Source organism: Canis lupus, chromosome 14 (genome assembly GCF_003254725.2).
Source record: "Canis lupus dingo isolate Sandy chromosome 14, ASM325472v2, whole genome shotgun sequence".
NCBI lineage: Eukaryota > Metazoa > Chordata > Mammalia > Carnivora > Canidae > Canis > Canis lupus.
In genome coordinates, this window is record NC_064256.1 from 36911055 (window position 1) to 36936290 (window position 25236).

Consider the following 25236-nt stretch of genomic DNA (forward strand, 5'->3'; position numbering starts at 1 on the left):
ATAGATACTTGTATAGAGAGGACAGTTATAAAACAATATCAGAGTGAGAAAGAACCTACCGAAGTAAACACAGAGATCTATATTTGGCTTATGATTATGTTCCAGAAATCACCACATTCTCAGCTCAACCAGGGCTTACTAAACACCACCTTCTGTTCACCAGATAAGAACCAATACCTGAGGAATCCTGAAAAGAAGCCATTGCATATATACGAACCATCCATGAAAGACCACAGAATATTAGTCTTTCTCATCCCCACATGGGTAGAAATTCTAAATATGATTGTGTTTTGGTTACAACAAAGTTAGTCAAGCCAAAACACGGAGGAGGGAAATACCCTGAGTACTGAAGCAACCTTGCCTTTCTGGTTGCTGATGCTAAACTTAGAATCAGGATTAAGAGTGCCCTGCCATTCCCAATTGGTTTACTGTTCTAAACCCCTGCCTGGGCCCCTCTCCCCCGCCTCCACGTTAACTATCAATGTTTCGTTCATTCACATCAGAGGTAGGAAGCAACAGGAAAAGAACAAGGGAAGGTTTTTATGCACTTAATTTTGAAATGGTATCTTTTAGCATTACACACGCATCTCTAGTATCAGATTGTATGGACAGTTTAAATACGTTTCTTTTTTTAAATGATAGCTAAGGTTTTGCTCAGTTTTAATTCAATTCAATCAAGGGCTACCCTGGTCTTAAGTATATCAGTAGTTATTCTACTTTTTAAGAAATAAGTGATTCAGGACACCTGGGTGGCTTAGCAGCTGAGTGTCTACCTTCAGCTCAGGGCATGATCTCGGGGTCCAGGATCAAGTCCCGCATTAGGCTCCCTGCATGGAGCCTGCTTCTCCCTCTGCTTCTGTCTCTGCCCCTCTCTCTGTGTCTCTCGTGAATAAATAAAATCTTAAAAAAAAAAAAAAAAGTGATTCAACTCACCACTTTTAGAATTCAAAAGGAAAAAAATACTATGTTCAAAGTCATGATTTAAACCTTAGTGGATCCATGGGTTGACTGGGGGGTCTCAGTCGGTTAAGCATCTGCCTTTGGCTCAGGTCATGATCCCAGGGTCCTGGGATGGAGCCCCATGTAGGGATACCAGCTCAGTGGGGAGTTGGCCTCTCCTTTTGACCATCCCCCCCTGCTCGTGATCTTGCTCTCTCTCTCACACTTGCTTTCAAATAAATAAAATCTTTAGAAATAATTTTAAAATAACAAAATAAACTTCAGTAGATCCAGGTAAAATTGAATGGGTATATTCTACTCTGTTTCTCTCATGAAATGCAGTACTAAAAGCTGGACAGAATTTTAAGTAGTAACTATCTGAAGACTGAAAAGTAAATGACAGCAGATGGATAAGACAATGTGAAGCAACACTGTACCCGAGGTGATTTATCACTCCTCCTTTTTCCCTCTGCTATGCTGCAGCCTGGACTCAGGACAGTTCAAAACTTGGACACTGTTTTTGAATGCAAAGACAGAACCCTAAGAGAAATCCTGTAGCTCTAGCTGGAGGAACAGCAAGTCAGTAACCAGAAGCCTGGAGGGAAAGAGCTACAGTTCCAAAGGGATGGGTTGAATCCCACTGCTTTTTCCTTCTGTCTTCCTGCCATGAAGCCCCAGACATAGTTACAACAAGTGCAAAACTAAGGTCCTAGCTTTTCTGGCTAAAGAACTGTAAAAAGAAGTCCTTAGAAATAAGAAACTACTAATCAGATCATGGAAAGGGAGGAGCTCAGAAAAGCAAATACATGAAGTTGTTTAGGAACTCCTGGCTTTAATCTCAACATATGCATGCTTGGATCTGAGCCTGAACAGATTTTTAGAGCTGAGACCCAGGAAAGATCACCACGTGGGTCCCAAACTAGCCACTACTGGGTGCTGCACACATGAGACTGATCCAAAAGAGGACTTCAAAGATTTCAAAAATAGAAATGAAACTGGAACCATAATCCACAGAAGGCTATTTGCAACTTTCAGCCTGAAGGCAACTGGGTCAACTGCATCCTAAAATTAAATTATTAACATTCTCCATAGGATCTAAACAAAACTCAGTAAATACTGTATTCAAGATGTCTAAGATACAACTCAAAACTACTCAGCATATAAAGCAGAAAAATCTCAATTCACATGGGAAAGGGCAATGAAATGTAAATGCCAAAAATCCCACAGAGGTTGAAATTATCTGATTTTAGGGGCATGTGGGTGGCTCAGTTGGTTAAGTGTCTGCCTTCAACTCCAGTCATAACCCCAGAGTCCTAGGATCAAGCCCCATGTTGGGTTTCCTGTTCAGCAGGGAGTCTGTTCTGCTTCTCTGTCTCTCTCCCTCTGCACCTATTTTCCTCTCTCTCTCTGTCAAATAAATAAAATCTTTAAAAAAAATTATCTGAATTTAAAGAAACTATTATAGCAGCACCTGGGTGGCTCAGTCAGCTAAGTGTCTGCCTTTGGCTCAGTTCATGATCCCAGGGTCCTGGGATCAAAACCCACATCAGGCTCCCTGCTCAGCGGGGAGTTTGCTTCTCCCTCTGCCCCTCTCTCTGCTCATGCTCTCTCAAATAAATTTTTTAAAAAATTTTATGATTAAAAATAAACTATTATAAAAATGTTCCACAAACTGTGAGCACTCTTGAAAAGGAAAGATAGAAAATGTCCAAAAGGAGAGCCTGGTAGCTCAGTCAGTTAAGTATCTGCCTTTGGCTCAGGTCATGATCTCAGGGTCCTGGGATCCAGCCCCGCATCAGGCTCCTTGCTCAGCACGGAACCTGCTTCTCCCTCTCCCTTTGCAGCTTTCCCTGCTTATGCTTCCCTCCCTCCCTCTCTCTTTTTTAAAGAAATAAAATCTTCAAAAAAAAAAGAAAAGAAAAGAAAATGTCCAAAAATATGGAAATCCAAATAAAAATTTAGAACCTAAATACAATAACCAAAATAAACTCATTGAACGGATTCAACAGACACGTAGAAACAGAAAATTGTCACTGCTCATGAAGACAAATGAATAGAAATTAGTCAGTCTGAACAAATGAGAGATAAAAGCTTCAACACAATGAACAGAGGCCCGGAGACCTGTGGGAAAATACCAGAAGGCCTCACTTTCAAATTATTGGTATACCAGAAAGACTCAGAGAGAAAAGTATTTGCTGAAAATATATTTGAATAAATGATGGCTGAAGATTTTCCAAATTTGGCAAAGATATAAACCTACAGATCTGAAAAGTTCAGTGAACCCCTGTGAGCCAATGGAAAATATATATTGGTCTCTGCCCTCCATTCCCTTCCCGGTACAGAGCCCTAAAACCCTTGTCATTTCCTAAAAAATAAGAATACTAGGAGCAGTTCTTGTTTTAGTACTTTGTCTTTGACACCATCGTTCACACAAGGCTCCAAAAACCCTTGTAAATTTCTAAGTGATTAGACCACTAGGAGTATGTTTTGTTCTACTGAGGCAACTCTGGGTGAGCTCCTGGATGGGAGCTGGTCATCTCAGCAGACCACGCTAAGAAGCTTAGAATTGTTAGCCCCATTCCCATCCCCCAGAGAAAGCAGAAAAGTTAAAAATGGGGTTAATAATTGGCCATACCTACATGAGGAAGCCTCTCAAGTTTTGGGGGGATTCAGAGATCTTCCAAACGGGTAAATACATCCATGTTAAAGAAGGTGATACGCTCAAATCCATGAGGCCAGAAGTTCCTGCACTTGGGATGCTCCCAGACCTCACCCTATGCATCTCTTCATCTGGCTGTTCATCTGTAACCTTTACCATATTCTTTAATAAACTAGCAAACACTTCAGTGCTTCTTTCTCTGAGTTCTGTGAGTTGCTCTGGCAAACTAATTGAACCCAAAGAGAGAGTCTTTGGAACCTCCTACCTATAGCCAGTTGGTCAGAAACACAGGTGATGGGGTGCCTGAGTGGCTCGCTCAGTTAAGTATCCGACTCTTGATTTCAGCTCAGGTCATGATGTTAGGATCATGGGATCAAGTCATGTCAGGCTCCACACTCAGCAGGGAGTCTACTTGAGATTCTCTCTCCTTCTGCCCCACCCCCCCAATAATAAATAAACCTTCGGAAAAAAAAAAAAGCAGCAGCACAGGTGATAACCTGGGCTTTCAAATGCTATCTGATGGGATGGGGTCAGGAGAGCGAGCAGTTTTGTGGGACCAGGCTCTTAACCTGTGGAATCTGATACTACCTCCAGGTAGACAATGTTAGAACGGAGTTAAAATTGTAGGACACCCAGCTGTGTCACAGAGAATTGCTTGCTGTAAGGATGATTACATATCTGGTAATGAGAAGTGTCAGAAGTGAGGTCTTCTATGTAATAAAGTAAACATACAAAAAAAAAAATACACAGTAAGGAAGAATTGGGTTTTTCACTACACAGGGAGAAAACTGGATTGTTTTCCTTCCACAATCCCAAACAGTATGAACCCAAAGAAATTTATCTCCAGACACATTATAAACGAAATGTTTAAAATGAATGACAATGAAAAAATCTTGAAAGCACCCAGAGTAAAATAACACATTACTTATAGGGTAGTGGTTCTCAGCTGGGGATTATGTTGTCCCCAAGAGAGTATTTGACAATGTCTGTTGACATTTTTTAGATCTTTCAGTTTTTTTTTTTTTAATTTTATTTATTGGAGGGAGAGAGAGAGAGATTGAGCACTTGAACAGGGTGGAGGAGCAGAGGAAGAAGCAGACTCCTCACTGATCAGGGAGCCTGATATGGGTTTCAATTCCAAAACCCTGGGATCATGACCTGAGCTGAAGACAGATGCTTAACAAACTAAGCCACCCAGGCACCCCTTTAAATTTTTATTTAAATTCCAGTTAGTTAACATACAGTGTAATATTATTTTCAGGTGTATAATATAGTTTTTCAACACTTTCATACAACACCCATGCTCATCACAACAAATACACTCCTTAATCCCCATCACCTATTTAATCCTCTGCTGATATTTTTGATGATCACAACGTAGAAAGGCAGGGGAGCTGCTGGCATCTAATAGACAGAAACTGAGGATGCTACTAATGAGCCTACAAAACCTGTATGAAATTCAATAAAACCGTAATGTTACAGGTAGCCTCTAAAGAATACAGTAAAGAGGGCAGCCCGGGTGGCTCAGTGGTTTAGCGCCACCTGCAGCCAAGGGTGTGATCCTGGAGACCCTGAATCAAGTCTCACGTTAGGCTCTCTGCATGGTGCCTTACTTTTCCCTCAGCCTGTGTCTCTGCCCCTCTCTCTCTCTCTCCATCTCTATGAATAAATAAATAAAATATTTTTTAAAAAAAGAACAAATAAGATATATCAAACAGTGCTTGAAAGAAAGCTGGGGTGGTATTTAATCTCAAAGTAGACTTCAGAGCAAAGAAAGTTACCAGGGATAAAGAGCATCACATCACAATAAAAGGGTCAATTCACTTTGAAGACATAGCAAACCTAAATATATATAGACCTAATGACAGAGCTTCAATATATGTGAATCAAAAGGTGACAGAACATAAGAAAAACAGAGAAATCCATGATTATGCTAAGAGATTTCAATACTCCACTTTTAGGAATGGATGGAATTGGGATCCCTGAGTGGCTCAGCGGTTTGGCACCTGCCTTTGGCCCAGGGCGGGATTCTGGAGTCCAGGGTTCAAGACAGGCGTCGGGCTCCTGGAATGGAACCTGCTTCTCCCTCCTCCTGTGTCTCTGCCTCTCTATGTCTATCATAAATAAATAAATCCTAAAAAAAATTTTTTTAAAGGAATGGATGGAAGAGACACCAAAAATAACTAAGTATACAAAACAGATTAGCATCAACCAACGAACTATTTCACATTTACATAACTTCCTACCCAACAATATGAAATACTCACCAAGCAGACTATATCTGTCCTAAAACACAGACATAAAACAAAAATGAACATATTTTAAGTACAAGCATACATGTTTACTAGCCATAATGGAATTAAACTAAAACTCCATAACAAAAAGATAACAGGTAAATCTCCAATCATTTGTAAATTTTAACCACATACCACAAAAAAAATAGCAAAAGCAACAACAAAAACCACAAGTCAAAGAGGAAGTCTCAAGGAAAATTAGAAAATATTTTGAACTAAAGAAAAAAATTTAATTTTTATGGGATTAAGATTTATGGGATTCAGTGTATATAGGGAAGTTCACAGCATCACATGCTTGTATTAGAAAAGGAGAAAGTGGAGGCTTGGATTGCTCAATCAGTTAAGTGTCCGACTCTTGATTTCTTTTTTTTTTTTTTTTTTAATTTTATTTATTTATGATAGTCACACAGAGAGAGAGAGAGAGGCAGAGACACAGGCAGAGGGAGAAGCAGGCTCCATGCACCGGGAGCCCGACGTGGGATTCAATCGCAGGACTCCAGGATCGCGCCCTGGGCCAAAGGCAGGTGCCAAACCGCTGCGCCACCCAGGGATCTCCCGACTCTTGATTTCAACTCAGGTCATGATCTCAGGATCTCAAGTCTTGCATCTGGCTCTCCACTCAGCAGAGCATCTGCTTGAGATTCTCTCTGTCCTCCTCCCTTGGCCCCTCCCCGTGTACTCACTCTTTCTAAAATAAATCTTAAGAAACAAAATAAAAAAGAAAAGCAGAAAGGTCTCAGATTAATAACCCACAACTTCCACCTTTCAAAAACTAGAAAAGGAAGCACAAAAACCCAGAACAAGCAGAATTTTAAAAATAATGAAGAGTAAAAATAAAATTGAAAAGAAAACAACCAATTAAACCAAATGCTGGTTCTTTAAGGGAAAGGTAACAAAATGGATAAACAAGGCTAACAGGATAATAAAACAAAATTATCAATACCCAGAATAAAAGGAGAGAGAGCACTATACACCCTGCATATATTTAAAAGATAACAAGGCAGGGGCATCTGGGTGGCTCTGTCTGTTGGGTGTCTGACTCTTGGTTTCCACTCAAGTCATGATCTCAGGGTTGTGGGATCAAGCCTCCAGCCAGGCTCCAAGCACAGAGTCTACCTAGGTTTCTCTGCCTCTCCTTCTGCCTCTGCCCCTCCCACCCATCACCCCTTACCTCCATCCCTTGCTCACACCCCCTGCTCTCTCTCAAATAAATAAATAAATCTTTAAAAGATAACAAGGAATACTACAAAACTTTATGCCTCTCTATGCAACACCTTGCATGAAATAAATTAATGCTTCAGAAACTATAAATCACCAAAACTATCCAAGATGAAATACAGAAGTCCTACAAACTATTTTAAAAATGGAATTTGGGGGATGCCTGGGTGGCTCAGCAGTTGAGTGTCTGCCTTTGGCTCAGGGCATAATCCTGGAGTCCCAGGATCCAGTCCCACATAGGGCTCCCTGCATGGAGCTTGATTCTCCCTCTGCCTAGGTCTGTGTGTGTGTGTGTGTGTGTGTGTGTGTGTGTGTGTGTGTGTCATGAATAAATAATTTAAAAAAGGGCGGGGAGAACGCCTGAGTGGTTCAGCAGTTGAGTCTGCCTTTGGCTTCGGGCATAATACCAGGGGATCTGGGATCGAGTCCCACGTCAGGCTCCCTGCATGGAGCCTGCCTCTCCTTCTGCCTGTGTCTGCCCCACCCCCCACCCCCGTCTCTCATGAATAAATAAATCTTTAAAAAGAATTAAAAATGGAATTTGAGGGGCACCTGAGTGGCTCAGTCTGCTAAGCATCTGTCTTTGGCTCAGGTCATGATCCCAGGATGGAGCCCCATGTAGGGCTCCCAGCTCAGTGAAGAGTCTGTTTCTCCCTCTCCCTCCCATTCTCCCTGGTTAGTGTGCTCTAATAAATCTTAAAAAAATAAAAAGTAAAAAAAAAAAAAAAAAAAAAAAAAGGAATTTGAGCCTTAAAAAAAGAAAGGAAAAAACTTTCTGAGAAAGAAGTATCTTTGCCCAGGTAATTTCACTGGCAAACGCTATAAACATTTAGAGAAATAATGCCAACTCAGCACAATCTCTTGAAGAAAACATAAGCACTGTTAAAACACTTCTCAACACATTTTTGGAGCTGTATTATCCCAGAAACAAAACCAAAGACAATACAAACACACAAAACCAGACCAATATCCCTCATGAACAGAGACACAATAAATCATCAAAAAATGTTAGCAAATTGAATCAAGCTAATATTAAAATAAATTGCAAAACAAAAAAACAAAAAAACAAAAAAAATAAAATAAAATAAAAAATAAAATAAAATAAATTGCCACAAAGTGTTTATAGTAGGAATGCAAAATTGGTTCAATATTTAAAAATCCGTGGAATCCATCATAAGAACAGCCTAAAAAAACCATATAATCTATTTATACAGAAAAGCATTTGACACAATCCAACATTCATTTATTATGAAGATTGTCAACAAATTAGGAATAGGGGCAACTGGGTGGCTCAGGGGTTGAGTGTCTGCCTTTGGCTCAGGGCATGATCCTGTGGTCCTAGGATTGAGTTCCACATCGGGCTGCCCACAGGGAGCCTGCCTCTCCCCCTGCCTATGTCTCTGCCTCTCTCTCTCTCTCTCTCTCTCATGAGTAATATAAAATCTTTTTTTTAAAGAATTAGGAATAGAAGAAAATATCCTTGGGGCACCTGGATAGGTCATTTGGAAGAACATGCAACTTGTAACCTCAGGGTCACGAGCTCAAGCCCCATGTTGTGTGTAGAGATTACATACATACGTACATACACACATACTTTGAAGAAAAAAAAAGAAGAAAACATCTTCAACCTGATACAGACCATCTACAAAACATCTGCAGCTAACATTTAACTTAATGGTAAAAAACTATTTTCTCCCAAAAAGCGAGAAAAAAAGCAAAAGATGCCTACTTTCATTGAACATCCTAGGCAAAGTAACAGGCATGAAAAGGAAATAAAAGGCATAAAGATTGGAAAAGCAGTGTAAACATATGTTTTGCAATGACATGACTGTTTAAGTAGAAAATCCAAAGCAATCTACTAAAAAAAATAACTACTTTTACAACTAGTAATTTAGCAGTGTTACAAAATATAAGGTCAATACCTTCAAATTAAACATATTTCTACATATTAAAAACAACTAAATAGAAACCAAAACTTAAAAAACAAACAAACAAACAACAACAACAACAACAGTAAAATTTAGGTGTGCCTGGCTGGCTCAGTTGGTAGAGCATGCAACCTTTGGGTTGTGAGTTCTAGCCCTACACTGGCTGTCGAGACTAACTAAATAAATAAAATGGAAATCCCACTGAAGGGGGAAACATTTTTTTTTTAAATAAATCAATAACAAGTATTGGCAAGGATGTGTGACACTTAAGCAATGTTGGTAGAAATCTAAAATGGTGCAGCTGCTATGGAATACAGTATGGCAGTTCCTCAAAAAATTAAAAAATAGAACTGCCTTATCATTCAGCAATTCTACTTAAGAATACACACACCCCCCAAAAAACGAAAGTAGGGTCTCAAAAGAGGTATTTGCATACCCATTTCATCATAGCATTATTCAAAATAGCCAAAAAGTGGAAGCAACCCAAATATCCATCAACAGATGAATAAATAAAACGTGGTATATACATACAATAGAATGTTATTTAGACTTCAAAAGGAAATTTTTTTCTGTCAAAATTTTATTTAAATTTTAGTTAGTTAACATAGTGTAGTATTACTTCAGGGGTAGTGTAGTATTGTTTCAGGGGTGATTCATCAGTTGCATGTAACGCCCAGTGCTCATTCTATCATGTGCCCTCCTTAATGTCCATAATGCAGTTGCCTCATCCCCCACCCATCTCCCCTCCAGCAGTCCTCAGTTTGTTTCCTATAGTTAAGAGTCTTTTATGGTTTACCTCCCTCTTTGTTTTTATCTTTTATTTTTCTTTCCTTTCCCCTATGTTCATCCTGTTTTGTTTCTTAAATTTCACATATGAGTGAAATCATATGGTATTTGTCTTTCTCTAAGACTTGAAAAAGGAAATTCTGACTCATTCTACAACCTGGATGAACCCTGAAGGGCATGCTTAGTAAGCCAGTCACAAAAAAGATAAATACTGTATGGTTCCACTCATGTATCTAACATAGTCAAAGTCACAGAAACAGAAAGAAAGGTGGCTACCAGGGGTAATTGAAGGGGAAAATTGGGAGTTGTTTAATGGGTAGAGTTTTCAGTTTTGCAAGATGAAAAAACTCTGGAGATCAGTTGCACAACAATGTAAATATACTTAACCCTACTGAACTATATACTTAAAAATGGTCAATATAAAATTTTTTGTGTATATTACAATTAAAGTTAAAAACCATTTACAACAGTACAACCTCCCCCCCAAATTTAAATATGTAAGACTCACAAAACACACAGGACTTATTTGCTCCCAGCAGGATTTTTGTGTAGATATACAGATGTCCTTGTTCTAAAATATGTATGTAGGGGTGCTTGGGTGGCTCAGTCAGTTAAGCATCTGACTCATGGTTTGGGCTCTAGTTGTGATCTCTGGATCCTGAAATCAAGCCCTGCATTGGTCTCCATCATCCGTGCAGAATCCGCTTGCCCCTCACAGCCCCTGCTACTCCTCCTGTGCAGACTTTCTCGCTCTTACACTCAAATAAATAAATTTTAAAAATCTAAATTAAAAGAATAAAAATAAATAAAACACATATGTAAAGGCAAAGTAGCATAGTCACAACAATTTTGAAAAAATAAAGTTAAAGCAGTAACACTACCCAATTTTAATACTATATAAAGCCACAGTAGCCATGAATACATAGTATTAGCAAAGGGATAGACATATAAATGAATGTAACAAAATATGATCCAGAAATAGACCCATACAAATGCCAATTTGTGACAAACATGAAAAGACAATTCAATGGAGAAAGAAGAGTCTTTTCAACACATCATGTTGGATCAATTGACAACTAATACACAAAAGAAGTAATAAGCCTCAGGGAGCCTGGGTAGCTCAGTGGGTTAAGCGTCTGCCTTCAGCTCAGGTCATGTTCTGAGTCCTGGGATGTAGCCCCACGTGGGGCTCCCTGCTCAGTAGGGAATCTGCTTCTCCCTCTGCCTCTGCTTGTGCATGCACGCTCTCTCTCAAATAAAAAAAAAAAAAATTTAAACTTAAGTTAAAAAAATAACCTCATATATTATTAAAAAGTCATATTATACATTATAACCTCATATATTATAACCTAAGCCTTATACATTATAACAAAGTTAACTCAAAAAATGCATCATAGAGGGGATCCCTGGGTGGCGCAGCGGTTTGGCGCCTGCCTTTGGCCCAGGGTGCGATCCTGGAGACCCGGGATCAAGTCCCACGTGGGGCTCCCGGTGCATGGAGCCTGCTTCTCCCTCTGCCTGTGTCTCTGCCTCTCTCTCTCTCTCTCTCTGTGACTATCATAAAAAAAAAAAAATGCATCATAAATGTAAACGTAAAACTTAAGACTGAAAATTTACCCCAGAAGAAAACCTTCAAAACCTAGATTTGGGCCAAGAGTTTTTAGAAAAGATGTCAAAAGTACTATCCATAAAAGGGGAATGCTGATATCAGTAAATTTGACTTAATTAAAATGTTTAACTTTTGTTGATTAAACAATCACGAGAGAATGGAAAGACAATTACTAGGAGAAAATATCTGCACATCACATACTTGACTAAGGATTTGTATCCATAATATATGAAGAGCTCTGAAAACTCAATGGTAAGAAAACCCAATTAAATAGCACAAGACTAACCAGACACTTCAAAGAGAATGTGCAGAAGGTAATTAGGTACACAAAAAGACGATCAACATCATTACCCAACAGAGAAACGTAAATAAAGCCCAAATGAGATACCACTACACATACAGTAGAGTAACTAACATAAAAAATATTGATAATACCAAATGCTGGTGACAATGGTGACCAATTAGATCACTCATAAATTACTGGTGGGAAAGCAAAAATGGCACAAACACTTTTGGAGTTTGTCACTTTCTTATAAACATATTTATCATATGACACATAAATCGCGAGTTGTGGCGATCCCTGGGTGGCTCAGCGGTTTGGTACCTGCCTTTAGCCCAGGACGTGATCCTGGGAGACCCGGGATCGAGTCCCACATCAGGCTCCCATCATGGAGCCTGCTTCTCCCTCTGCCTATGTCTCTGCCTCTCTCTCTCTGTTTCATAAAAAAAAATAAAAAAAAAATAAAATAAAATAAAAAATAAAAAATAAATAAAATAAAATAAAATAAAATAAAATAAAATAAAATAAAATTAAATAAAATTAAATAAAATTAAATAAAATTAAATAAATAAATAAATAAAATAAAATAAAATAAAATAAAATAAAATAAAATAAAATAATACAGCTTCCTACTATTATAAATCAACCAATCAGTTGTTAGGGGTAAGTGAGGGGAACAGGACTACACAAAAGTATCATTAGAGTGTCTTTCTGGCATGACATAATGATACTATAACCTGACTGCAAATGCATCACACAAATATATACATGTCAAAATTCAAAGAACCGTAATGCCAGAAAAAGGTCGGTTTTAGTGTACATTAATTTCAAACAAATTTAGTCCTGTATTATTAACAAGTGAGCTGGCAGGATGATGTCAAGAACAAGACAGAATTATCAAAAAAGCCAGTGAGACTAACCTCTTCTTCCACCTCCTACACCCTGCCTTTGTCAAATGCTCTCCTGCTTGAGTCTTAAAAGATTTCCTTTTCTAGGAAGAAAGTTTATCTGAATGACATGCCACCTTCAATGGATTTCAATACTCATTTATTTCAAGGATGTTAAGAGTGATTTTTTTTGTCTAATAATGTATTTGTACCCAACGGAATATACTCTAAGTTTTCCTGATCACCAATCTTTATCAATTTTCTTTTTCAAAATTAGGTCTATTTCCCTCCTTTGTCTTCTCAGACTCAGTAACTTATCCATATTTTGGTTCCCTACCAAATGAGGGGCACTTGGCTGGCTCAGTCAGTAGAACATGCAACTCTTTATCACAAGGTCATGAGTTCAAGCTCTATGTTGGGCATGGAGCCTACTTTAAAAAAAAAAAAAAAAAAGAGTCCCATATTCCCATATTCATCCCTAAAATACACTCAATCTGAGCTTCTAGACAAAGTATTTAAGTTAAATGACCTCTTTTTTTCAAATCACACTACCTGGTAATCTATTTGGTTTATGAATGCTTTCTTTTTTTTTTTTTTTTTTTTGAATGCTTCCTTTCGCATTACCTGAATGCCCTTCTCGAATAAAGTATATGGTTATAATTAGACTTACTAGTCTACCATTCATCTTTCAAAAAGTTTTGTGTCAAGTGATGCCAGGCACTAAAAATACAACAGTCTCCTGCAGCATAATAAGAAATATGTATTTGGTCTTTGTCCCTGGTTCCTGACACAGAGCTCCCAAAACCCTTCAAGTTTCCTGAATGCTAAGGGTGATAGGAATGTCTTTTGTTCTGAAGAGACAACTCTTGGTGGGCTCCTTGATAGCTTCAGGATGGGGGCTGGTCACCAGAGACCAAGGCATGATTAAAGGTTTAGAACTTACAGCCCCACCCCCCCCAAACTCTGGGAAGAGGAGGAACCCTGGAGATTGAATTAATCACCAGGGCCAGTGATTCAATCAATTGTGCCTATGTAATGAAGCCTTCATAAAACCCCAAAAAGAAATGAGTTCGGAGAGCTTCTGGATTGGTGAACACATGGAGATGTAGAGAGAATGGTGTAGCTGGAGAGGGCATGGAAACTCTGCAACTTACCTTGCCCTGTGCATTTCTTCTATTTAGCTGTTCTTGAGCTGTATCTTTAATAATAAATTGGTAATAGTAAAGTGCTTTCTTAAGTTCCGTGAGCCATTCCAGTGAATTATCGGCTGGAGAAGGGAGGGGAGGTATAGGCCACTGTGGGACTCTCCAAATTTATACACACCCAGGCATAAGTATGAGTAGCCTAAGCATCCCACTGCACATGGCATCTGAGGTCTGAACAGTCTTAAGAGATGGAGCCCTTATTTGGACCCTGATACTAAATCCAAAGTCAGTGTCAGAACTGAATTGAGTTGTAGGACATTTTGTTGGTGTTGAAAAGTTGGGAGAGGGCAGCCCGGGTGGCTCAGCAGTTTAGCGCCGCCTTCAGCTCAGGGTGTGATCCTGGAGACCCGGGATCAGGTCCCACATCGGACTCCCTGCATGGAGCCTGCTTCTCCCTCTGCCTGTGTCTCTGCTTCTCTGTGTGTCTCTCATGAATACATAAATAAAATTAAAAAAAAAAAAAAAGTTGGGAGAATGATACTGGAAGAGACACCATGCAGTTGGTGTAAGAAATGTTCTAGGTAATAATGACACAGATCCCCTCTCTCAATGTTCTTAATCAAGGCAACAAACCTCTTACCTCACACTTAAGAGTACCATCTGGCACCGAAAACAACAATGGTGTTTTGAGAGCTTCTGAGAGTTTAGAACATAAAGATCCATCAATCCCATGCAAAAAAAAAAAAAAAAAGATTAGTTTTTAAATAGGCTTTGTAAAAGTTACTTTGCTTATTTGATGGTTTGGTCATAAAGTTTTAAAGCCTACCTAACTATTGCTGCATTTCCCACCCCAAGTAGTTAACTTCTTTTCCTCTCAGTCTTTATTTATAGGATCACACTTATTCCTAATCACCTATCTGAACTGTGAAGCAACTGGAATCCTCTAGAAAAAGTTCTGCCTGAAACACAAATGAAAGAGATTTATTTACTAATTTTTTCTTCTTGGATCTGCCAAGGACTGCAAGTGAATAATACTGAAACCAAAGACTCTTCATGACCTTCCTGTTTACCACCATGAATGATCTGTTTGTGGTTGTTGGTAGTTTAATATAACTTGAACAGAAAAGACCAATTGTTTTCATCTGAAGAGTTACAAGACTCATTTGCAGATGATGAAACTGAAAGAGCAATTTCACAACTTGGCACTAACACAGAATCCTAAAATTAGTACTCAGGCACTTCTAAAGATAGTTTTAAAGCTTGAGAACACAAAGCAGGAGCCCTCACGATCAGCCCACAGAAGGTGGTTGTGCCTACATTCTGTTTTCTCCCTTTACACATGGTAAGATGCTTACAACAGCTGACGTATGACTGAAGCTTCTACAGGGTGGTAGCCAAAGGTATAGGAAAACACACCAAAGGAAGCATAGAGTGGGGGAGATTCAGGGGGGAGAGACAGCACAAGTGTCCTGCGGCCAAAAAGCAAACAGGAGAGAGAATCAAGGGTGACCTCAAGGCCGAGCCCACCTGACCTAAGCATTATTAAAATTCTGTGGGAAAGCAACCATTTGAGAGAGAAAGAAACTCTGTTTTGGACACTGTAAATTCAAAGAATATTCCAGGCAACGTTTGTTTCTAAGCAAGAAGCAAAAAATAGGCAGCAACAAGTGGAATTTCTAAGAGAAAAACCAAAAGAGTAAATAGAGAGAAATGTTCACATTTAGGAATGGAAAAGCATATGTCAGGCCAGGGCACAGAAGAGTGGCCGTAACTAAAATCTTTAGGGAGAGGAACTGAGGACATAAATGTAGCAAACAAAATGAACAACCAAGAAAAGAAAAGCCAATGGAATTGGTCCCAAGAGGGGCATGATCATTCTGTGATCTCTCAACCCCATTTCCCAAGGAACCAAGCTCCTGAGAGAAAGGGCTGATTCCAGTCCTTGGAGTAGAAAACATACAAGATGAACCTGGGACTTCTGGAACCCCAAAATCTCAACTGCTGAGACAGCATCAAAAGGACACTGGCACGGTCTTGAAGTTTTCACAAGTCTCTCAGGATTAGAATAATTTGACTATTAATATGAATGATTCTAATAATTTTGAAACCCAAATATGTTTAAATCCATGACTTCTAATTACACAAATAAAAACTCATTGGTAAAAACAAGACCCTCAGTGGTCATCCTTGTAGGATGCCAAGGTACCCATATTTATAAGTAGAAAATGAAAGATTAAGCACTTTTCCTGTCTCTCTTATGCAGATTTTACCTCAGGGTGATCAAATAACTTAAAAGAACAAGTTTACAAATGCATTCCAATTACTAAATGAAGAAATTGTAGAATTAAAATATTACCATCCTACGACCACACAATTACAAACCTGCAATGATCAATGGCACGTCACATCATAGAGATAGACATTATGTACCTCCTAATGGAAGAATGCATAACCACTTATTACTTTGTTTTGTCTAAGCAAACAAAACACTGAACTTACATCTAATCCAAGTCCACAGGGTCACAGGAACATGTTAGGGAATCACAGATGGATGTAGTTCAGCAAAATAAAAATGCTGAACATTCTACAGAACAAACCAACTTCAACAAATACACAGCACCAAAAAAAAAAGGGCTGGGGGTTAAAAAGGGCTAAATGTCTTAAAAAAGATCTTGCTTAGTTCCTAATTTTAACAAAACCTTTTATACATTGAGGTAATCAAGGAAATATAAATGATTAGAGTTACTATAAATTTACTACGTGAATTTTTTTTAAGTAGGCTCCACACCCAGGATGGTGCCCAATGCAAGACTTGAACTCACAATCCTGAAGTAAAGACCTAAGCTGAGATCAAGAGTCAGACACTTAACCAACTAAGCCACCCAGTGGTGAATTTTTAAGAGACTGTTATGGGTTGAAATAGGAATCCTCAAAATTCATATGATGAAGTCTTAACTCCCAGTACCTCGGATTATAACCACATTTGGAGATCAGGTCTTTACAGAGATCAAGTTAAAATGAGGTCATTAAGGGGCACCTAGATGCCTCAGTCAGTAGAGTGTTTAGAGTGTGTGACTTTTGATCTCAGGGTCCTGAGTTCAAACCTCACATTGGGTATATAGCTTACTCAAAAAAAAAGGGGGGGGGAGGGGGTCATTAGGGTGGATCCTAATAAGACTGAACTGGTATCCTTATAAAAAGAAGAAATTTGGACACAGACATACACACAGCAAGAATAGCACATTAAGAATGGCATTTCATTGCCACAAGCCAGGAAACTATCAGAAAAGTCTTTTCTTTTCTTTAAAAAAAAAAAAAAAAAAAAAGTCTTGAACAGATGCTTCCCTCACAGCCCTCAGAAGAATACAAATGCGTTAATAACTTGTTAGCAGACTTCTAGCCTCCAGAACTATGAGATTTAAAAGTATGTTGCTTAAGCCACTCTGAGGTATTTTGTTACAGCAGCCCTAGCAAACGAATACAGAGACAGTATCTTTTAGAGATACACATATTGCAGCTATTTACTAAATAAAATGACAGGATGTCTAGGATTCAAAATAATCTGGAAAAAGGTAAGAGAGTAGACCTATAAACAAAACAAGATTGGCTCACCATATATTAATAATGGTTGAAACTGGGTATCATTATATTAGCCTATTTTTATGTTATTTTTTGTAATAAAAGGTTTAAATAAAGAACCTGAAGAACTTTGAGATAACCATCTCAGAAAAACTACAGAAGCACAGGACATAGGTCCAGGCATCATGGTGCAAGGACACTGGAGGTAGTAGCTTGGGACCAGAAATACTTGCCTCATATACCATTCCTATGCAGGTAATAGGGTAACTCTGATATTCATTTCCCAGTACGTCTTCCATCAAATCATTTCTAATGAGGCCAAGTTGACTCATCCCAGAGCAATGATGCATAAAGATCAACACTGTCCACAGTACTCTACAAGGAAGGGTTTACCAAAACTTACCCAAATATCTGTTCAACCTCATTCATCACTCATAATCATGTATTTCCTCCAGATCTGTGGAGAATCCTTTTTCTATTGGATTCTCTGTCAAACTTTTAGGGGCATGTTGAAAGTAATTAAATGATGATAATTATAAGAAAGAGAAACTTACCTTTTGGGGAAGGTTTTCTATTTGAGTAACCTGATTAAGAACAGAAACTCTACCACTTTCCAGTTGTGTGACCCTGGGCAAGTTACTTCACCTCTCTGTACCTCAGTTGCCTCATCTGTAAAGTGGGGACATGGGACTGTTGTTAAGATAAAATGGGTTAATTCAGCACCTAACACATAAGTCACTAAGTGTCAGCTATTCATGGGCCAGTGCTCAGAGTAAGGCATTGGTAAAGAAAGATCACCTATCTATATCAATGGTCTTCTCAATTTGCCTGTTACAGTCCTTCAGATTATCTGGCAGAGAACACCAGCTCTAACCACTGTTCACACTAAAATTCACTGATATCATTGTGATTTTCAAAGAGTCCCACAAAACCCTTCCAGGGGCCAAAGAGGGAACCTGCAGACAAGGTCCTAGGCTAGCTTTGAACAGCCCTACATTTATATTCATACACTAGGCTCCTGCCACACCGTGTCCTTTGAAAAGTCAGAAAATCACCTACCAAAAACACTGTTTATCTGCTACAACTTTATTTACAACTGTACGGTATCTACTATAAAAGCCAACCTTTAAATGGATTATTTGAAATATTCAACATCAATGCCTCCTGTGACTTCTCATTCAGTTCATGGTTCATGTCAACCCCACGGTGCCTAGAGATGTCTTTTTCTGTTTGATTGAGTACCTCATATTGTTAGCTTTTCGCTGTCAATTATACTCAAATGGTTTGGTCTCAACCAATTTCTGTTCATCATTAATTCATGTATTCACCATGGGCCAAACAGCATCTGACCAGAGCACTGAAGAGTAATCAGCACTTGGACAGATGAAGACAAGTGACAGTTCCTGCCACTGAACACATCCACCAGGGACTTCACCTAACTGACTCCATGGCCCTGGCCTAAATCTCTTTACTAGGAAGTCATCCAACCTCCCCCCAACTCTCCAAGGCAGTCTTCTAATTCTCAGCACATATCATCCAAGACTATGAGAGCTCTCCTTCACCTACTGTGATAAGTACACTACAGTTTCATTCTCCCCCTCCCAGACTAGATAACATGGCATCACTACATTCGTGCTTAGCTCCTTATTTCTTTCTAAATAAAGACTCCTTTGGTTTCCCTTCTGCCAGAATCTAGTATAATAATATTGCTATTTCTACTTACTAGTAGTACAGCCTATAATCAATCCTTCTTATTATATTCAAAGTCCATATGGAAAGAAAGTAACAGACATGAGGTGTTACCAACTTTATGAGACTAATATTAATGATATTTTTGACCTCGGGCAGCCCGGGTGGCTCAGCAGTTTAGCGCCGCCTTCAGCCCAGGGCGTGATCCTGGAGTCCCAGGATATAGTCCCACATCGGGCTCCCTGCATGGAGCCTGCTGCTCCCTCTGCCTGTGTCTCTGCCTCTTTCTCTGTCTCTCATGAATAAATAAATAAAATCTTTAAAAAAAAAAAGATATTTTTGGCCTCTACAACTTGCATTAAGCATTCTTCTAAGTGCAATCTGGATAATTTCCCCATTGTAAGTACTTACCTCATCTCACAAAATACCCATTTTCTGAGGCTTCTACCTTATTTATTACAGGTTTTTCATTGTGGTCTGAAATGGGGGCATCTCAAAAGCTTTAGCCCTTCTATCAGACAGTGGACATAACGAACACGAATGTAATTTATAGAGAAGTTCTGTTACCACCCCCTACTATGTCTTACCATTAACAACACTCCCCAGCACCAAACTACAAAGGAATAAATTTCTTTTAATCATGAAGGAAGCCAAAAAAATTCTAACATTCCCTATATCCTACAAGTCAACTTTCTTCAAGCAGACTACTAGGAGCTAGGTTCAAAACAAATTAGCCAAACACTAAATACAGCGTTCTGTTAAGGCAGCACTATGGTCCCACAAAAGAAGAGCCTCCTAAGATTTCCTACAAGATATACCTCCAAAACTTCCTTCAAGTACATTTGGAAGCACCTAAAGACCTTTAAAAAAAATCATTAAGGAGCAGCTGAGTCCGAATCTTGGTTTTGGCTCAGACTGTGATCTCATGGGGCATGAGACTGAGCCACAGGTCAGGCTCCAAGCTCAGTGGGGAGTCCACTTGAAGAGTCTTGCCCTCTGCCCTTCCCCTAACTTGTCTGCTTGTGTGCATGAGCACATGTGCACTCTCTCTCGCTCTCTCTGTAAAATGGATAAATCTTTAAAAGAAAAAAAAATCATTAAGGCAACTCTGCTCTGAGAAGAAAACCAAGCAGTACTTTATGTTGTACTTTATAACTTAGAGCTTTTTTTCATTTTTAGTATACTAGTGACTCGCTTTCCATGTCAAGAACCAGAAACCAACTTCTATTTGTCAGAAGGCTGGATGCAAATGCAGAATGCTTTAGTTATAAAGAAACTCCCTGAGGCTCCTAGGTAGCTCAGTAGGTTGAGTGTCTGCCTTCACCTCAAGTCATGGTCCAGGCATTCTGGGATCAGGCTCTATGTCAGGCTCCTTGCTCAACGAGGAGTCTACTTCTCCCTCTGCCCCTCTCCCCTGCTCATGCTTGCTCTCTCTCGCTAAGTAAATAAATAAAATCTTGGGGGGGGAGAAAGAAACTCCCTTTACCCTCCTACATTTAGCCCATAATACAGCTTCTGCTTCCTCTACTCAATCACACCAGACTACACACATGGCAAAAACAGATCTTAACACTGTGGAAATCTCTCCAGAGTTTCTTCCCAAGAGACTTGTTTTCCCAGCTCAGTTAAGTCCAAGAAAAACTGTATACCCAATCCTTGAGGTAAAGCCAATATACATTCTGGATTTTCTACCAAGACTGTGATATTAAAGTATGCAATCCTCTTAAATATTTGTCAGACCGCATATTCAGATCTTTGTCTTATAAAACATAGTGGCAGGGCACCTGGGTGGCTCAGTCAGTTAAACATCTATCTTCAGCTCAGGTCATGATCTCAGGGTCCTGGGACGGAGCCCCACATTGGGCTCCCTGCTCAGCAAGAGTCTGCTTGTCCCTCTCCCTCTGACCCACACCCCACCCACCAGCTTGTGTGCTCACGCTTTCTCTCTCTCAACTCTCTCATAAATAAAATCTTAAAAAAAAATAATATGGTGGCTTCAGTCATGGGCAATGTCAGAGCCTTGTCATATAGAACACCTCAGCTGAAGATGACTGACTAGCTTAGACTATTCCTCCCAGACAGTGAATTCTGGGAAACATCATCCTACTGTTATTGTCCAACCCCAAAATAAGAACCTAACTCACCCTTTACAACATTTCATTTACATAATTAATGAGTCTTACATTTCTTTCAGAGAAGGTACTCCTTTTGGCATTCTATGAGTATATTAGGAATTCTGCTTATTTAGATTAGAGAGCAGTAGTAAGACAATGAGATTAGGAAAAACTCTCTTTGGCAAGTCCTTTCCTAAGGCCTTGGCAATTTATTTGTTAAATAAAGAAAGACATTCCTTAAATTTAGGAAATGGAGCTCATCTAAGACATTGAGTAAGAAGAAACCATGTTATCAAAGGTGTTTAAAGTGAAGTGTACTTCTGGGACTCTATCACTCCCCCATCTCTGTTGTTTATCCAAGAAGGTGTCCCCTCAAATCCTTAGCACACATAGTTCACCTCCTTCAGGGTGTCTGAGGACCCAGGTCTGCTAGCCATCAGGACTATTTATAGATGTGGTCCTTCTATCATTCTGGTCACACCAAAGATCTGCTCTTCAAGTATTTCAGGCAAGGGAATGGAAGGTAGAAAAGCAATAATTTCTTCTATTCTCCTTCTACATTCCACATACTGAGAGGAAAACAAAATTACCTAATTCCCTAGCAGCAGGTCCTTCAAAAAGTTGGTTTCCTCATATTTTTATCTGCCAAAAACAAACACTTAAGTAGTGAAACAGGTGGCCATTCCAGTGTCCCTAAGTGCATTATCATTGTCCAAAACTACACGACTAGAAACCATTTAACCCCTGCTTGGCACACCCAGCATACATGACATACCACAGAGAGAACCTGAAAGGAATCCCCTTCTGATCATTCTGTATATGGCAATATAAAGAAAACATAAACAATACATGAATACAAATATAAAACAAAAAATATCATAGTGGAAGGAAGTAACCAACAATCCAGCTACAGATCCGATAATTTGCCAAAGAGCATCACATCCAGTGTTCCTGCCATGGTCCCAGGTCACGTCTCCAGCGGCCTCACAGAAAATGGCTTACAAAAGTATTGGCAGAACAGGGGAGGAATTCTCACTTCTGGGTTAGAACTCTGACTGAAGGGATACCTGGGTGGCTCGGTCGGTTAAGCATCTGCCTTAGACTCAGGTCATGATCAAAAAAACCTGAGTGAATATATTAAGCTCTAGGTTCTAGATCTACCTTTCAACTTTTTAATGCTGAGTCTAGGACTCTGCACTCTCTATTACTCTTTTTGCCCACAATTCCGTTAGTTTCAGAGACTGGAAGGCAGGAATGAGGAGACAGGACAGGCTATTTCCCTGTTCCCTATCAGCTGTTCCAATCAGCAGTATGTTTCAGTCTCTAGCTGTGCCACGGGCACTCCTAGAACCAGCCTCATCACCTTCCGTATCTCTCACATCCCAAGCACCAGCCACAACCCTCAGAGTCTCAACGACTCACGGCTCTCCCTTCAAGTGTTAAAGAGCTCATCATCTCAACCTCTTCACTGGACTCCAGAGTGGCAGCTATTCTCTGGAGTCACCACCTCTGGATTCCCTTTCTGTCCTTTCAGTACTCCAACATCTATGTAATCCTTTACACTCAACTTCCCCTGGAGAAATACCTAACTTTTCTGGACTCTAGGTTGGATCTGACGGAGACAAGTACCAGAACTTAAGGTTGCCAAGAGGAGATGAATTTGTGGTTCATGTCCTAGCTAAAATGTAGTGTGTGCTTCTATGTACCAAGCACTGTTTAAGGGCTTTAGCATACATCATCCTATTAATGTTCACAGTAACCCAGTGGGATGGCTGTGATCATCATCACCATGTTAGAAATGGAGAAAATGAGGCTCAGAAGAAAAAAGTTTTTCCAGAAAAATTTTAAAGCCTGCTCAGAGATCACACAACTAGAAAGTAGTAGAGCTGGCATACAATGCCAAGTCTGACCCCAAAAGCCACCTACAAAAAAAACTCAGGCTTTTCTAGATACTTCATGCTGCTTCAAAGGACTATTTACATGACTCACAAATAACTTACTGTAGGATATACTTGTTATCCTTTTAAATCTTATTCCATAACAGTTCTTTTCCCTTAAAAGGCCATTTTTTGACTCTTACAACAGTTTCATTTGCCCTGTGGGATGTCTCATATTTTGGACTCAACTAGCTGTTTCTTCACAGCATCACTTCAAGTTGTGCCTCTATCCTCTGTATTTTTGGTGATTCAAAATTAGACAAATTGAATCCAGTCAAATCTCTTTTAGATAAGAATATTTCACCCATGTTTCTGTTTATTTCCTCACAGCATCAAATAAGGAGGTACAAATGTTTCCATTCCATTGTCAGTAAATCTAAGACTAATGAGTGGAGTCAAAGTTTAATCCCTCCATTATAAAAGCAATCTGGACCTTTAAATCCAAAATTATCACTGTCTATAAGGCTTTGGCACAAGACAGCCAGCATACTCAGTGTGTACAAATAAAACATTATACATAATGACTCATCTCAAAAAGGAAGTGACAGATGGTGTTCATTCAAGTCTTCATGTAAAGGAAATATCCCAATAGCTCATTTTACTCCTGATAAGCCCTCAGTAATTTTTTAATCAGTATTTCAAATATTTTTTTAAATTAAGGTCAAAGGTCAAGAGTTCCAAAGTCTAGCTCCAAGCATCTTACAATTAAGTATTTCTTGCTTAATTCTTTCAATCTTGTGTGCCCATATTTGCCCATTTGAAAATAGAGATAATGTCTCCAACTTCACTATACATGAAAGGATTGAGGGGAGGGTAAAATGAAATATAAAAGTTAAGAAAAAGCTGGAGATGGCAAATAAATGTTTATTATCATAAATTAAATTTTATCCAGAATGAAAAAGAATAAGTGAACTAAAAACTTGAGAAGCCACCAAAAATACAATAAAGTAAATGCTTCAGAAGCCAAAGCAATCTGAATTTGAAGAGATACTATGAATGAATTAAAAGAGAACTGCCACTGTAGCTGATATGCTAGCATTCCTATAATTCACTTAAAATCTTAAAATTGGCTCCTATAATTTGACTATTTCACTGAAAGCCACATTATACTAGATTTAGTTCTCAAATAGAAAATCATGTTTAACATGGCCCATGTTAAAATAGGGGACTGACCAATCAATCAATAAAATAGAGGAATCAAATCAGTAACTATAATTACCACAACACTTGATTTAGATGCCCATCCTCCAAACTACTGAATCTCCTAAACGAGTATTAATCTAAAACAGGAAAATGCATTAGGTTTAATCTTAAAAGCCACTGTTTCCACCTACAAAAATATACTTTTTATACATTATATAACTTGGAAAATATTTAGCATATATCAAAGAAACAACTCCTCCAGCAAAGATTAAACTCAGTAATATTGTTCTGAAAATAAACACTCTATAGATTTATTATCAACTGGGACCTTGGGAGAATCACACCTTGGACCAACCTGCCTTTATGAACCACCAAAGAAACCTTTCAACCATACTTTGCATTTTGGTGAAGGTTTTGGGTTTAATGTCTGACTCATCAAATGTCATTTCAAAAGACTAATGTGAAACACACCAAACTAGTACTCCTGATTTTTACATTAAAAATACATAAAAGCTAAGCAGTTTTCTCTGTATCACCTCTCCAAGGTAGGTTTTCAGAATTTTTAGGTTCCATCATTAGGAAGAATCAACATTTAAAAAAAAAAAAATCTCTTCGGTTACTGGTGTCTCAAAATCTCACCATGACATCGTTATTATGCTTTGGAATTTATTGGCAACGACTATTCAATTGTGCTAAGTAGTTTGTTTATACACAGTTACTACAGTGCCACCATCCGAGCAAAAGAAAGCAGAGTTAACATTTTAAAATACAGCTTAAGTACCAAGTATGTGTCTTTAAAAAATGTGCCAAGGAGGAACTTCATATTTAAATGTAACCGGTGAATTCATGAGGAAGATCTCAAACAAGATTCTGTTAGGATGAGACTGAATGAGGGAAATTACTCAGTTAAAGGATATCAAAGAGCAGATTTTTAAAAGATACTATGCCCCTGCAAAGAAAAGCCCACAGCAAGACAGGCACTGGACAGGAATTTTGTGTTCTAGCACAGCCCAGAGTGGAGGGAAGGAG

General features: G+C 38.9%; 1 protein-coding gene across 5 annotated transcripts in view; it reads right to left on the reverse strand.

The window, feature by feature from the left end:
* IGF2BP3 (insulin like growth factor 2 mRNA binding protein 3) overlaps nt 1-25236 on the reverse strand; it is a 152337-nt gene that overhangs the window by 75412 nt on the left and 51689 nt on the right. The gene's annotated exons all lie outside the window — the stretch shown is intronic.